The sequence below is a fragment of the Loxodonta africana genome, chromosome 1, assembly GCF_030014295.1.
Source record: "Loxodonta africana isolate mLoxAfr1 chromosome 1, mLoxAfr1.hap2, whole genome shotgun sequence".
Lineage (NCBI taxonomy): Eukaryota > Metazoa > Chordata > Mammalia > Proboscidea > Elephantidae > Loxodonta > Loxodonta africana.
Window position 1 is genome coordinate 43,626,734 of NC_087342.1, and position 16,627 is coordinate 43,643,360.

Sequence of the window (16,627 nt, forward strand, 5' to 3'; positions counted from 1 at the left end):
TTCCTCCCCCCACCCCTCAGTTCATTTTCTAACCTTACCTTTGATGTTCAGGGCTCCTAGCTTGTCATAAATATACTCATTTCACTTGTTTTTTGGGTCTTCGTTGTAAGAGGGCTTGCCAGAAGCATCTGTCTATTCTGCTGTCTTGGCCTCTCTGCTCCTTTATATTTTTATTAAAGTAAACATTCACAAAATTTAAAAAGTCAATGGTACTGCGAAGCTTATAATAAAAACCAGCTGTTCCCTGATCCATCCCTTATCACATCTGAGGCTGGTCCCTCAGAAGTACCATTTTTCACATTTTAGCTACTTCTCCAGGTATTTAGTTCCTTTATTTTAAAATAATACTCTTATTTTAAAGTTTCTTGATATCTCAATTTTAGAAATTGATTACTTATTTTACTCTACCGAAAATATTTTTCACACTCTTCTCTTTTATACCACCACCAACAAAACAGAGGAAGAGAGCCTATACTGAGAAATATTTTGAGTTATTTCCACATATAAATAAATCTGTTCTCGTTACTGTATGGCCACTGAGTAAATATAAGTCTCAAGCCTAATTTGCATTCATGGTGCATTTCCTTCAACCTTGAATATCTATTGTTCCTGTAGCATCTGGTACTGATGTTGCCATAATACTTACAGTATTGTTCTAAAAGTTCTCAGTTATGTCGTATTCCCCATCAGCTCCTAAGCAGCTAGAGGGCAGGGGCTGTGTGTCATTCATTTTGAATCCTCAATATCTAATACAGTGCTCAGCACATGTGAAAAGTCCAATAAATTTTGTTAAATGAATAACAAGGTTTATGAGGAATCCTCTGATAATAGGAATTTTCAATTTTGCTCTCATTAAAAGATACAGGGTTTTTTAGCCCTGGAGATGGACCCCCATTACCACTTATGACATTGACTCTAAAAAGAGGAAAATGATAAGACATCTTTGCTGTTATACCTGCCAGGAATACAGTAACCTGGCTGGTGGATTCGAACTGCCAACGTTTTGGTTAGCAGTGGAGCTCTTAATCACTGCATCACCAGGAGTACAATACCGGTCTTGTATTACAGGTCTTGACTGTGGACTGATTTAAACTTATGGCCTTTTGTCTTTAGTTTCCTGGCTTTCCCAAGGATTAAGGACAACTAGTCAGTTTTATTCCAGGCTTAAAACTGGTAGTAACAGATTTGCTATGAAATAAAGTAAGGTGACTACATTTTGTAATGAGAGGTTTCAGGCAGAGGAAGGACACGCCTCTGTGGAGTGCAGACAGACGGAGAAGAGAGGGTTCTAGTTCAGAGGGCCCTTGCATTTACGGTCAGCTTAGTCACGCCTCATTGATTAAGAAGATAGTGACTACTGACGCCAGCTTGATTTCACAGCTACTCTGGGAAAATAAAATACACTCATATTTATACATACATTCAAGGATTTATTAGGGTTTGCAGCTTCAGCTTCACCTGCACTTGCTCCGATTGTCCCCAGATATCAGTACAAAGGCTTTGGACTGCAAGTAGCAAAATCCTTTAGGACCTAAGCCAACCTGAGGAGAAGGAATTTAGAGTAGTGCCAAATTTTTTAAAACACAAAATGCACTGTTTTCCTTATTACTGAAATAACCCACATTTGTTTTAGAAAATTTAGAAATTACAGAATAGAAGAAGGAAGAAAATAAAAGTTACCAATTATTCTGCTAACTAGAGATAACCATGGTTATCATTTTGGTGTATATCTTTGCAGTTCTTTCTTTATACCTTTTAAATGTGATTGTTCTGTAATATTGTTTTATAATATTTATTTTTCTTTTAAAAATAGTGCAAACATTTTTCCTATAGCCTTTATGTATTTTATGACAAATTTTTTTTTCCATTCTTTTCCACTCTGATCTTTTTAATTTCTATCTTCTCCTTACTTTGGGTTTTATTCACTTTTATTTTCCTATTTCTTAGAAGCTGAGGTGATTGAAGATCTTTCTTCTTTTCTAATATAAGTGTGTGGTGCTATGTATTTCTCTTTGAATACTGCTTTAGCCGCATTCCACAAATTTTGATATGTTGTGTTTTCATTTTCATTCCATTAAAAACACTTTCTAATTTCCCTTCTGATATCTTCTTTGACCCATGGGTTATTTAGAAGTGTGTTGTTTAGTTTTCAAATATTTGGGAATTTTAAGAGATCTTTCTGTTATTGACAGCTAGTTGTGGTCAGAGAGCATGCTTTGTATGATTTGAATCCTTTTAAAATGTACTGAGACTTGTTTCATCTCCCAGAATGTGGTCTTTCTGGTAAATATGATGTGTGCACTTAAAAAATGTATATTTTACAATTGTGTGAAGTATTTTATACATGTCTGGTTGATTTGGCTGATAATATTGTTCAGATCTTCTGTATCCTTACTGATTTTATATTTATTTGTTCTAGCAATCATTGAGAGGGGAATGCTAAAATCTCTATTACTGAGAAATTTTTTATTTCTCCTTTCACTTTTATCAGTTTTTGCTTCTGTATTTTTAAGTTATGGAAACCCTGGTGGCGTAGTGGTTAAGAGTTACAGCTGCTAACCAAAAGGTTGGCAGTTCGAATTTACCAGGCGCTCCTTGGAAACCCTATGGGGGCAGTCCTACTCTGTTCTATAGGGTCACTATGAGTCACAACTGACTATGGCAGTGGGTTTGGTTTGGGTTTTTTTATTTTGGAGTTATTATACATAACATTGAGGATTGTTAAATCTTCTTGATCATTATCTTGATCTCTTTATCATTATAAAATGACCCTCTTTGCCTCTGTTGATATTAGTTTCTCTGAAATCTGCTTTGTCTGATATTAATATAGGCAATCCAGTTTTCTTTCTGTTAGTGCTAGCATGATAGATCTTTTTTTCCGCCTTTTTACTTTTAATCTATTTATGTTTCTTTCCTTAATATGGGCTTCATATAGGTAGCATATACTTGGATATTTTTTGTTCTTTAATACAGTATAACAGTCTCTGTCTTTTAATGGGGGTGTTTAGACCACATATATTTAATGTGATTTTTGGTATGGTTGGGTTTAAACTTACCGTCTTGCTATTTGTTTTCTATTTGTCACACATATTCTTTATTCCCTTCATTCTTATTTTTTCCTGCCTTTTTGGGGCTATGGGTATATTTTATCTCCTTTATTATTACATTTTTTTTTTCTTATTAGCTACTGTCATGAATTGAATTGTGTCCCCAGAAAATATGTGTATCAATTTGGCTGTCCATGATTCTCAGTATTGTGTGATTATCCACCATTTTGTCATCTGACATGATTTTCCCCTGTGTTGTAAATCCTGTCTCTGTGATGTTAACGAGGGAGGATAGGTGGCAGCTCTGTTAATGAGGCAGGACTCAATGTACAAGATTGGGTTTTGTCTTGAGCCAATTTCTTTTGGGGTATAAAAGAGAGAAGTGAGCAGAGAGTCCGGGGGACCTCAGACCAGCAAGAAAGCGGCACCAGGAACAGAGTGCATACTTTGAACCCGGGGTTCCTGTACGGAGAAGCTCCTAGACCAAGGGAAGATTGATGAGAAGGACCTTCCTCCAGAACTGAGAGAGAGAGAAAGCCTTCCCCTGGAGCTGATGCTCTGAATTGGGACTTTTAGCCTCCTAGACTGAGAGAATAAATTTCTCTTTGTTAAAGCCATCCACTTGTAGTATTTCTGTATATCAGCACTAGATAACTAAGACATGATATGAACTCTGTAATACATTGTTATTTTTAATTATATTTTAAAGAGATATAAATAATAGGAAAAAGGATTTTTACATTTATTCATGTAGTTTCCATTTTTGATGCTCTTAATTCCTTTGTATAGATCTAGATTTCCAACTGGGATCATTTTCCTTCTGCCTGAATGACTTTTTTTTTTTTTTTTTTAATGATTTCTTACAATACAGGCCCTCTGGTGATATATTCTTTAAGCTTTTATATGCCCAAGTTTTTATTTCCCTTTAGTTTTTTAATCTGGAGTCATTTTAGATTTAGTGAAAAGTTACAAAAGTGGTACAGAGATTTCCCACATATACCTTACCCAATTTCGTCTCATGTTAACATCTTACATTATCGTGGTACATGTCTCAAAACTAAGAAACCAACATTGATACAGTACTACTATCTAAACTCCAGATTTTACTAATATTTCACTTATTTTCCACCAGTATTCTTCTGCTGTTCTGGGATCCAATCCAGGATACCACATTACATTTAGTCATTGTGTATCCTTAGTCTCTTTTTCTCTGTGGCAGTTTCTCAGCCTTTCTTTGTTTTTCATGACCTTGACAGCTTTGAGGAGTACTGGTCAGGTATTTTGTAGAATGTTCCTCAATTTGGGCTTGTGTATGTATATTTCATGATTAGACTGAGGTTATGGGTTTTCGAGAAGAAGACCACAAAGGTGAAGTGCCCTTTTCATCACATCATATCAAGGGTACATGCTATCAACATGACTTATCACTGGTGATGGTAACCTTGATTCCCTGATTTAGGTAGTGTTTGCCAGATTTCTGAACAATAAAGTTGCAGTTTTTCCCTTTTTTATCTGTTCTTTGGAATAAGTCACTAAGTCCAGCCCATGCTCAAGGAGGTGGGGTTAGGCTCTACATCCTGAGTGGGAAGTATCTACTTAAATTGTTTGGAATTCTTCTGTTTCTTTTCTCACACTTTAAAATTTATGCTATATTTTTATTTATATCAATGTGGTAGGCTTGATGATGGTGGCTTCCCGATGATTTTCATATCCTAATCCTTGGAATCTATTACTTTACATGGTAAAGGATACTTTGAAGATGTGATTAAGTTAGGGATCTTGAAATGGGAAAATTACCCTAGATTCTACCACTCATCTGTCAGTTTGTCATACTGTGGTGGCTTGTGTGCTGCTATGATGCTGGAAGTTTTGCCACCAGTATGTCAAATACCAGCAGAGTCACCCATGGTGAACAGGTGTAGTAGAGCTTCCAGATTAAGAGGTACTAGGAAGAAAGGCCTAGTGATCTACTTCTGAAATTTAGCCACTGAAAACCTTATGGTCACGAGAGAACATTGTCCGACTTATTAGTTTTGAGCACATCATCAGGAGATTGCTAGAGGAGGATATCATGTTTGGTAACATCGAGGGCTAATGGGGGCATGGGACACCCATGGTGAGATGAATTGGCACAATATCCATAATGATGGACTTGAACATTCAGGCGATCATAAGAATGATGCAGGACAGGGCAATATTTTGTTCTGTGGTACATAAGGTTGCCATGAGTTTGAGTGGCATGGCAGCTGACAATAATGACCCTATATTATCTGAGTGACCTAATATCACAAGAGTCTTTATAAGAGGGAATAAGGAGGTTTAGAGTCAGAGAAGGAGGTGTGACAATGAAAGCAAAGATTGGAGTGATATGGGCAGCCGCTAGAAGTTGGAAAAGACAAGAAAATGGATTTTCCCTAACAGTCTCTAGAAGGAATGCAGCCCTGCCAACACCTTGATGTTAGCCCACTGACATTTATTTTGAACTTCTGACCTCCAGAACTGTAAGATAATAAATTTGTGTTGTTTTAAGCCACAAAATTTGTGGCAATTTGACACAACAGCAATATGAAACTAATACAATCAGTAGAGATGCATATATATTTTATACTTTGGGCCAACTTCTTTTTAAAATTTTATTCTATTTTATTGTACTTTAGATGAAGGTTTAGAGAACAAACTAGTTTCTCATTAAGCAATTAGTACACATGTTGTTTAATGACATTGGTTAACAACCCCACAGCATGTCAACACTCTCCCTTCTCAACCTTGGGTTCCCTATTACCAGCTTTCCTGTCCCCTCCTGCCTTCTAGTCCTTGCCCCAGGACTAGTGTGCCCCTTTATTATTGTTTTGTTTTATGGGCCTGTCCAATTTTTGGCTAAAGGGTGAACCTCAGAGTGACTTTGTTACTGAGCTGTAAGTGTGTCCAGGGGCCATACTCTCAGGGTTTCTGCAGTCTTCGTCAGGCCAACAAGTCTGGTCTTTCTTTTTGAGTTAGAATTTTGTTCTCCATTTTCTCCAGGTCTGTCTGGGACCCTCTATTGTGATCCCTGTCTGAGCAGCCAGTGGTGGTAGCTGGGCATCATCTCGTTGTACTGGACTCAGTCTGGTGGAAGCTGTGGTAGATGTGGTCTGTTAGTCCTTTGGACTAATCTTTCCCTCGTGTCTTTAGTTTTCTTCATTCTTCCTTGCTTCTGAAGGGGTGAGACCAGTGGAGTATCTTAAATGGCCACTCACAGGCTTTTAAGACCCCAGATGCAACTCACCAAAGTAGAATGTAGAACATTTTCTTCATAAACTATGTTGTGCCAATTGAACTAGATGTTCTCTGAGACCACAGTCCCCGCAGCCCTCAGCCCAGCAATTCTGTCCCTCAGGGAGTTTGGATGTATCTATAGAGCTTCCATGATCTTGCCTTGAAAAGTTGTGCTGGCTTCCCCAAGTATTGTGTACTGTCTTTACCCTTCACCAAAGTTACCACTTGTCTCTTGCCTATGTAGTGTTTATCCATCTCCACCTCTGCCCTCCCTTGTAACATTCAAAGACTGTTTCTTTTTGTCTGTTCATGAGTTTTTACAGTAGTGGCCTCATACAATATTTGTCTTTCTGTGAGTGACTTATTTCACTCAGCAGTGATGGTTAAGATTGTGTATCAGCTTGGCTGGGCCATGATTCTTAGTGTTTGTATGTGAGCACTCCCATGATTGAATCTGCTGTGAGTAGCGTATCAGTTGAAAGGGAGTTTCCTTGGGGGTGTGGCCTGCATTGAAATATAAGCAGACGTTCTGGCTTTTTTGCTTACTCTGGATCCTGTGCTGTCTCCTGTTAGTCTGACCTCTGCCTCTTGGGACTTGAGCTATCAGCTTATCTGCAGATCTTGGGATTCGTCAATCTTCACAGCCTGAGAGCGGGAGTGCTGCTGTCTGACCTTCCAATCTTGGGTTCGCCAGCCCCTGCAGCTATGTGGATTGAGAAAAGCCTCTATCCTGATACATGGACTTGAGATGTTTCAGCCTCTACAATTGCGAGAGCAGCTTCCTTAATGTAAATATCTCTCTATATATTTATGTGCTTTACTGGTTTTGCTTCTCTAGAGAACCCAGCCTAAGACACAGCATAATGCCCTCCAGATTCATCCATGTTATCAGATGCTTCACAGATTCGTTGTTCTTTATTGTTGTGTAATACTCCATTGGGTGTATGTACCACAGTTTGTTTATCCATTCTTCTGTTGATGGGCATCTGTGTTGTTTCCATCTTTTTGCTATTGTGAACAATGCTGTAGTGAACATGGGTGTGCATGTGTCTATTCATGTGACAACTGTTATTTCTCTAGGATATAATCCTAGGAGTGGGATTGCTGGATCATATGGTACTTCTATTTCTAGCTTTCTAAGAAAGCACCATATGGTTTTCCAAAATGGTTGTATCATTTTGCATTCCCACCAGCAGTGCATAAGAGTTCAGCTCTCTTCTCAGCCACTCCAACATCTGTTATTTCCTGTTGTATTGATTCGTGCCAGTAATGCCAGGCTGAGATGGTATCTCATTGTGGTTTTTATTTGCATTTCTCTAATGGCTAGTGATGGCGAGCATTTCCTGATGCGTTTGTTGGGCACTTGAATGTCTTCTTTGGTGAAGTGTCTGTTCATTTCCTTTGCTCAGTTTTTTATTGGATTATTTGTCTTTTTGTTGTAGTGGTGTTGGATTTTCCTCTAGGTTTTAGAGATCAGAACTTTGTCTGACTTGTTATAGCCAAATTTTTTTCCCAGTCTGTAGGTTCTCTTTTTACTCTTTCGGTGAATCTTTTGATGAGCATAAGTTTTTAATTTTTAGAAGATCCCAGTTATCTGGCTTATCTTCGGGAGTTTGTGTGTTGTTGGTTGTGGTTTGTATCCTGTTAATGTGGTGTGTTAGGGCCTCTAGTGTTGATCCGATTTTTTCTTCTATGAACTTTATAGTTTTTGACTTTATATTAAGGTCTTTGACCCATTTTCAATTAGTTTTTGTATATGTTGTGAGGTATGTGTCCTGTTTCATTTTTTTGCAGATGGATGTCCAGTTTTGCCAGCAGCATTTGTTAAAAGACTGTCTTTTTCCCATTTGCTGGACTTTGGACCCTTGTCAGAGATCAGGTGACTGTAGGTGAATGGATTTACATCTGGGTTCTCAATTCTGTTCCATTGGTCAATGTATCTGTTGTTGTACCAGTACTAAACAGTTTTGACTACCGTAGGTCTATAGTAGGTTTTGAGGTCAGGTAGTGCAAGTCTTCCTTTTTACTTCTTCTTCAATAGCGCTTTACTTATGTGGAGTTGTTCCCTTTCCATGTAGTTAATGATAAGTTTTCCATCTGTTTAAAGAATGTCACTGGTATTTGGATCAGTATTGCATTGTATTCATAAATAGCTTTGGGTAGAATTGTCATTTTCACAATGTTGAGTCTACCTATCCATGAGCATGGTATGCCTTTGCATTTATGTAGCTCTCTTTTGGTTTCTAGCAGTAGTGTTTTGTAGTTTTCTTTGTAAAGGTCTTTTACATCCCTGGTTAGATTTATTCCTAAGTATTTTATTTTTTTAGGGGCTATTATAAATGGTATTGTTTTCCTGATTTCCTTTTCATCTTTCTCTTTATTGATATATAGGAATCCAACTGATTTTTGTGTGTTTATCTTGTATCCTACAAGTCTGATGAATGTTTCTATTAGTTCCAGTAATTTTCTCATGGAGTCTTTTGGGTTTTCAATGTACAGTATCATATCATCTGCCAATAGGGACAGTTTAATTTCTTCATTACCAGTTTGGATGCCTTTATTTCTATTTCTTGCCTTATTGCTTTAGCTAGGACTTCCAGCATGATGTTAGATAGGAGTGGTGATAAAGGGCGTCCTTGTCTTGTTCCTCTTCCCAAGGGGAATATTTTCAACTTCTCTACATTAAGAATGATGCTGGCCATTGGTTTTGCATAGATGCCCTTTATTATGTTGAGAAGTGTTCCTTCTATGCCTATTTTCTTGAGAGTTTTTATGAGGAATGGGTGTTGGACTTTGTTGAATGCCTATTCTGTGTCAACTGAGATGCTCATGTGATTCTTTTCTTTCCTTTTATGTATGTGATGGATTATGTTGATTGATTTTATAATATTGAACTATCCTTCCATACCTGGTATGAATCCTACTTGGTCGTAGTATGTTATTTTTTTTGAATTGATGCAGAATTCTGTTGGCTAGAATATTATTGAGAATTTTTGCATCTGTATTGATGAGAGATATTGGTCTGTAATTTTCTTTTTTTGTGGTGTCTTTGCCTGGTTTTGGTATCCTGGTTATGCTGGCTTCATAGAGTGAATTTGGAAGCAACGCTTCGTTTTCTATGTTCTGAAATAGTTTGAGTAGTACTGGTGTAAGCTCTTCTCTGAATGTTTGGTAGAACTCTCTAGTAAAGCCACCTGGGCCAGGGCTTTTTTTGGTTGGGAGTTATTTTTTATTACCTTTTCATTCTCTTCTCTTGTTATGGATCTGTTCAGATTTTCAACATCATTTTGTGTTAGTTTGGATAAGCAGTGTGTCTCTAGACATTTGTCCATTTTCTCTAGGTTTTCAACTTTGTTGGAGTATAGTTTTTCATAATACTTTCTTATGATCCTTTTTATTTCAGTTGGGTCTGTTGTAATGTCCCCCATTTCATTTCTTATTTGGGTTATTTGCGTTCTCTCCTGTTTGTCTTTTGTCTTTTTTGCCAGTGGTTTGTGAATTTTATTCTTTCAAAGAACCAACTTTTGGTTTTTTGATTCTTTCTATTGTTTTTCTGTTCTATATTTCATTTATTTCTGCTCTGATTTTTATTACTTCCTTTCTTCTGGTGGCTGTGGGCTTCTTTTGCTCTTCTTTTTCTATTTGTTCAAGTTGTATAAGTAATGTTTTGGTTTTATCTGCTTCTTTTTTGATGTGTGCATCTAATGCTATAAATTGACTTCTGAGAACTGTCTTTGTTGTGTCCCAAATGTTTTGGTATGGTGTGTTATCATTCTTGTTTGATTCTAGGAACTTTTTATTTCCATCTTTGATTTCTTCTGTTACCCAGTGGTTTTTAAGCAGGGTGTTATTCAGTTTCCATGTAATTGATTTTTTTTTCCTTACTTTTCCTGTTGTTAATTTCTACTTTGATGGCCTTGTGGTCAGAGAAGATGCTTTGTGTTATCTCAGTGTTTTGGATTTTGTTGAGGGTTGCTCTGAGGCCCAAGAAGTGGTCTATTCTGGAGAACATTGGAAAAGAATGTGTATTTTGCACCTGTTGGGTGTAGTGTTTTATATATGAGGTCAAGTTGGGTGATTGTGCTTTTTAGCTCTCCTATATCTTCGTTGAGTTTCTTTCTAGATGTTCTGTCCTTTACCGAGAGTGGTGTGTTGCAGTCTCCTACTATTATTGTGGAACTGTCAATTTCTGTTTTCAGTACTGTTAGAGTTTATTTTATGCATTTTGGAGCCCTATCGTTGGGTGTGTAAATGTTTATTATGGTTATATCTTCATGATGGATTGTCCCTTTAATCATATTGTGCCTTCTGTGTCATTTATGGTAGGTTTTGCTTTAAAGCCTATTTTATCTGAGATTAATACTGGCACTCTTGCTCTTTTTTTGGTAGTTATTATCTTGATATATTTTTTCCATCCTTTGATTTTTAATAAATTTACATCTTTGTTTTTAAGGTGCATCTCTTATAGACAGCCTATTGATGGATCCTGTTTTTTTTTAATCCATCCTGTTACTCTGTGTCTCTTTATGGGTACATTTAAGCTGTTTACATTCAGTGTAATTATTGATAGGTGTGAGTCTATTCCTGTCATTTTGTACTGCTTTTTTTGTAGCACTAATGTTTTCTTTGTTTGTCTTAGTCTCCTGTGCTAACTTTTTTTTGTGTGGATTTCTTTTTCATTTCTTTTGTTTTTGTAGATTTTGTTCTTATTGAGACTTTATGTTTTCCTCCTTTTTTCTTTGGTGAGTAGGTTTGTTAACTTTCTCTGTGGCTACCTTGAAATTTACCCTTATCTTCCGAGGTTTGAACTAGTCTGTTACTACTTGGTATCACCTTGGCTCTGTCTCCATTAGAAAGTTCTATTCCTATACCATTTATTCCCTTTTTTACTGTTCTGATGTTGTTGTCTTTTACAGATTAACCTCTCTGGTTCCCTGTTGCAAGTATTTTGGTTTTGGATAGTCCTTGAGAGTTCATTTCCTAATTTGGTGTCTGACTGGTACAATCTTGTATCCTAGATTCAGGCTGTGGTCTTATGTTGTTTGTTCTCAGACCAAAGGATTCCCTTTAGTAATTCTTGTAAGTTTGGTTTGTTTTTTACATATTCCCTTAATTTCTGTTTATCTGGAAATGTCTTAATTTCACTATCATATTTGAATGGCTGTTTTGCAGGGTGCCTTATTCTTGGTTGGCAATGTTTTTCTTAAGTTTTATATATGTCATGCCATTGCCTACTTGCCTGCATGGTTTCTGCCGAATAATCAGAGCTTAGTCATTGTTTCTTCTCTGTATGTGACTTTTTATTTTTCTTGAGTGCCTCTTAGGATTGTTTCTTTGTCTTTGGATTTAGCAAGTGTGACTATGATACGCCCTGGTGATTTTCTTTTGGGGTCTATCCTATATGGAATTCCTTGAGCCTCTTGGATGGTCAGCTTTTCATCATTCATGATGTTAGGGAAGTTTTCTGTCAGCAATTCCGCAATGATCATCTCTGTGTTTTCTGTTTTCTCCCCCCTGTTCTGGAACTCTGATCAGTCACGAATTTTTGCTTTTGATTGTATCCCACAGAATTCTCAGGGTTTCTTCATTTTTCATGATTCTTTTTTCCGATGTTCCCTCAACAGTGTTGTATCCAGGTATTTATCTTCAATTTGTCTGATTCTTTTTCCCGTCATTTCAAACCTGTTCCTCAGCCCTCCTGTGACACTGTCCATTTCTGAAATCTTGTTGTTGTGTTCTTATTGTTGTTTTTGTATGATTTCTAGTTGTGAGTTTATTTTAGCATTTCTTCCTGTATTATTTTCCTGAATTCTTCCATTTTTTGGTCCATATTTTCCATGAGTTTGTCTATTTTTTCCTCATTTTTGTCTGCTCTTTGCTTCAACTCTTGGATAGTTCTCAATATTAGAGATTTAAATTCCCTATCAGGTATTTCTAGTGCCTTTTTTTTCTACTGGAAAGTCATCTACTGTTTTATTTTGGACTCGTACTGGAATCATCCTGTCCTGTTTTATATGTTTTGATATTGTGTGTTGTCTTCAGGACATTCAATAGTTTTTTTTTTTTTATTGATTGTGGATTTGTTCATTATGTCTTTTTTTTTTTTCATTTTATTTGATTATGTCTGAACAGGTGGCTGTGCGTTCTTTGTTGTTTGCTTATCGGTAGTCATGATACTTTTTACTTCCTTGTCCAATGGGCAGGGCAGTCACTCAGCTTTAGTGCATCAGGGCAGGTCCAGCTGAAGGAGAGGGGTTGGGATAGGTTCTTTGTGGTACATACTAGGGCTAACAGGGCAGGCTAGGAATCAGTGCTGGGCAGGTTTTGGTAGGCTGTGCCTGTGCTGCTCAGGGGTGTGATGTTCAGTGCACGGTGCCGATAGGCAGGAAAGAGGCAGGAGGTTGTGATGTGTGGAGCTAATATGGGTGTGGGAAAGAGGAGAGAGAAACAGGAGGCAAAAAGAAACAAAACAAGGGGGAAAAAAGAGTGCTAGGGGAGCTTGGTGTTTGAGTGGAGAGATGAGAAATGGAGAAAAGTAAAAATGAAAAAACAAAAAAGGGGGGGAATAATTAAATAAAAATTTAGAAAAGGGAAAATAAAAAAAAAGAAAAGCCCCCATGAGTCCAACTGGTGCAGCCACAAAGACCAAGGAAGTGGCTCCCAGGCAGCACAGTATAGCCTGGCTAGCAGGGGTATAGATGTGACACAGCACCAGGTATTCAGGAAACAGAAAAAGAAGGTAAGTATAGAAAGATGAGAACTGAGAAATGAAGAAAGAGAGGAAAATAAAGTAAAAAGAAATGCCTCCAGGGGCCGCGCAGACCGGGGAAGTGGCTTCTAAGCTGCGCAGTTCAGCCCAGCTAGAAGGGGCTCACAAGCTGCAAAAAGAAAGAGAAAAGAAACAAACAAAACAAAACAGAACAAAGCAAAGCAAAATGAAACAAAGCAAAAAACCCCCAAAAAACCCATGGACCCCACCAGCATGATATTGCAGGCTGGGGGAGTGGTTTCCCAGTTGAGCTGGGCTTCACAGACTTTCAAGAACAAGCAAAGATGACACATGGAGCCAGGTATTCAAGAGAAAGGAGAGGGAGTTAGCGGGAGGCACAGAAGAAACCAAATAATTGGAAAAAAGCAACACAAGCTCAGGGAGCCAGCCAGCTTGAGCAGGGTGAATCCAAGCAGTCTGGGGCCAAACCAGTTGCCTCTTGGCCAAGAGACTGTGGCCGGTGGGAAGCAGAGGAGGCCAAAGGTGGGGTGAGGAAGGGTGGAGCTTAGGAAAGCATACGTCACTAGTTACCAGGTGCTCTGTCTCCTGCTGGGAACTTCGTGGGTGGGGTGAATCCAAGCAGCATGGACACTGCACTTTCCAGCCACTGCAGCCAGTAGAACAGCAGGGAGATGATGGGTGGTGGGAAAGTGTGTATTGCAGGTTACTGGGTGCTCTGTCTCCTGCTGGAAGCTCCATGAAGGTGCTTTCCCATACTCCCTGTCTGCTCATCTCCAACAGGAGTCCAAGATGGCGAACCTGTGCTGCATTAGCTGAGAGAGGATCTCCACATGTATCTCTCACTCCCTGTCCTCTGTCAGTTTCTTATTTCATTTGCTGTTTGGCTGAGTTCTTTATGTCTTCATTTGATACTCCAGGTTCCAGGAATGTCGTTTGTCTCTGTTTTACTTAGTTTTTCGGGTCTTTGCTGTGAAGGCACGGCATGGTGCTTCTGTTTATGGTGCCATGTTGGCCAGAAGTCTGCATGTTTATTTTCTTCAGATATAGTTATAGATATGGGTGACTGGCTCAGAGTGTATGCAGCATCCCAAAGCAGTCATTTTGTGTTGACAAGTTCTCCTCCAGGGAGGTAGAACCTATTTACATATTGTCCACATGTAATTTATTTGAATACTAAATCTTCCTCCAAATCACCTCTCTTCTGGACTCTTTTATGTTATCTTCTTTGGTGTGTATCTCTTCATGTTGATGAGACCCGCTATCATTCTGTGTTCTAAAATTATCAGCACATTTGACCCTCTGAAAAGATTTGTATTTGTCCATTTTGTGGGCCAACCTAATCTTGATATAGTTTTATTGGAGCACCAGTATACCCACTTGTGTATTGTCTAAGGCTGTTTTCACTCTACAATGGCAGATTTGAATAGTTGTGATGGAGACCCTATGACTGGAAAGCCAAAAATATTTACTATCTGGTCCTTTACCGGAAAGGTTTGCTAACCCTGCTCCAGACTATAATTTCTTCTATAAAATGTAGTAAAATACAACTCCATGTTGTCACCACAATTAATTGCCATTCTGAGTCTCACCTGAGCTTCCGCCCTCTGGCTGGAGTGCTCACTGCGAAGGGTCATGAGTCACTCAGTCACATTCCTGAGCAGAAATTTAGTGTATTTATTCCTGTCAGAGACCACAGCTCTGCCATGCTGTAATTATCTGAACCTTCTACTTTCTAGAAGAATCACCATTCTATCCCCTTATTCCATTTTCATCACTGACATAGCACTTGGCCCTCTTTTGGGGGCTGATTTTGTCAAAAAAGTGATGCAGGTATCACTTCTTGGGAGCTGCTGACCATGCCGAGGGGAGCAGAGGAGAACCAGCACCTCTTCTTGAGGACCTGCAGGCGGGCTGGTCCCATTACCTGGCACACAGCTCACTGGGCAGTGTCAGCTATAAAAATTGAGCCCCAGGAAAATCACTCATTGCTCTATATCCTGGGGACCTTTGAAGTGCTTTAGCGTTCTGAAACTTCAAATGTTAAATAAAACAATGACACTGTACCCGTTGAGAGGATTCTGACCCATAGTGACGTAATAGGACAGAGTAAAACTGCCCCATAGGGTTTCCAAGGAGCAGCTGGTGGATTCAAGCTGCTGACCTTTTGGTTAGCAGCCAAACGCTTAACCACTGCACCACCTCAAATTGGTCTTTCTAAGAATGCACTTGTAGGTGGGGTAGTTGCTCTTGGGCCACATGTCACTGGTATAATTACAGATTTCAGGAGGGGAAGAGATACTCATATTCAATTGATAACGATGTATTAAAATCAGTTCTACGCTTTTGGGTACTTATTTTTTTTTATGTAAATAGATACTATGGTGGTTTGACATATTTGATGCCAAGAAGAAAAGCACCACACTCACCCTAGGCCAAAATAAAGGCGAGTTAGCAATTCTGCTTTCCCTTGCCCCATCTCTTCCAATGGGCGGAAATCACAGAAGTCCCTTGGCTGCCATCTACTGCCCACAATGTGAACACAACTACTCAGCAGTTCAGTCTTTGGGAAAAAAAGTTTTGAACCACATTTACTTCTCCAAAAGGAAGCGTGATTGTCCTGCCTAATGCTCTATTTTAACTAAAAATTTAAAATAATTTTTTAACTCTGTAAACCCTTAGCCTTTCTTTAAAGAAAAATCTGCACTGTAAGGGATTTATCCTTACGTCGAAGAACATAAAAGCGTGTCAGCAATTCAGGGAGTAGACAGAAGATATGTGTAATAGCAATCTCTGAAAGCACTGTTAAATTGATCTAAAAAATGTCCCTGGTCCTTCAGCACTCAAATTCCTTTGTGGTCCTGCATATTATCACCTGAAGGCTAGGGACTGTCAGAATTTGGTACCCAGTTGATGATCTATAGCTTTTCCTCCAAAAGCTTCTCCTTTAAGTGATTTCTAAAAGAATAAGAAAGTAGTTGCCATTTTGATGTCTGAATTTTGTTTCCAATTATTAGAAGGAATAAAGAGGAGCCCTGGTGATGCAGTGGTTAAGCACTCAGCTGCTAACCGAAAGGTCGGAGATTGGAACCCACCAGCCACTCCACGGAAGTAAGATGTGGCAGTCTTCTTCTGTAAACATTTACAGCCTTGGAAACACCATGGGGCAGTTCTACTCTGTCCTATAGGATCGCTACAAAAGAAAAGGGACGTGAAATCTGGCTACCCGGGGTCAGTAGCTGTGTTTTTATTAACCCGTATGTGCATTGTGCCAACACAGCTGGGGCACGTAGACACTCAGTGAGTGCTGACGAATGAGAAAGGGCAAGAGGCTAAGACTGCATTGGGCCACACTGCCTGGCAACCCTGGTAAACGCTCTCTGTTCTGGCCCCCTCCCCCCGCCCCAGGGCTACAAAGATATACGTTGGGGATAAAGTCGCCCACTTCATGAATCATCCATGAATGATCAATGCGAACTTTTTGGAATCATGTCTCTCTCTCCCTGTCACTCTCAAATGAAATGCAACCTTGATTTTCAGAGGCAGATTGAGGGCAGAGAAGATTCCCAGAAAGTGTGAGGGGAGGGATTCTTGGTCA

The 16,627-nt window shown here is 38.8% G+C and overlaps 1 long non-coding RNA gene across 9 annotated transcripts in view; it reads left to right on the forward strand.

The window, feature by feature from the left end:
* Nucleotides 1–16,627, forward strand: part of LOC111752736 (uncharacterized) — a 147,455-nt gene that overhangs the window by 33,767 nt on the left and 97,061 nt on the right. The window lies entirely within an intron of this gene.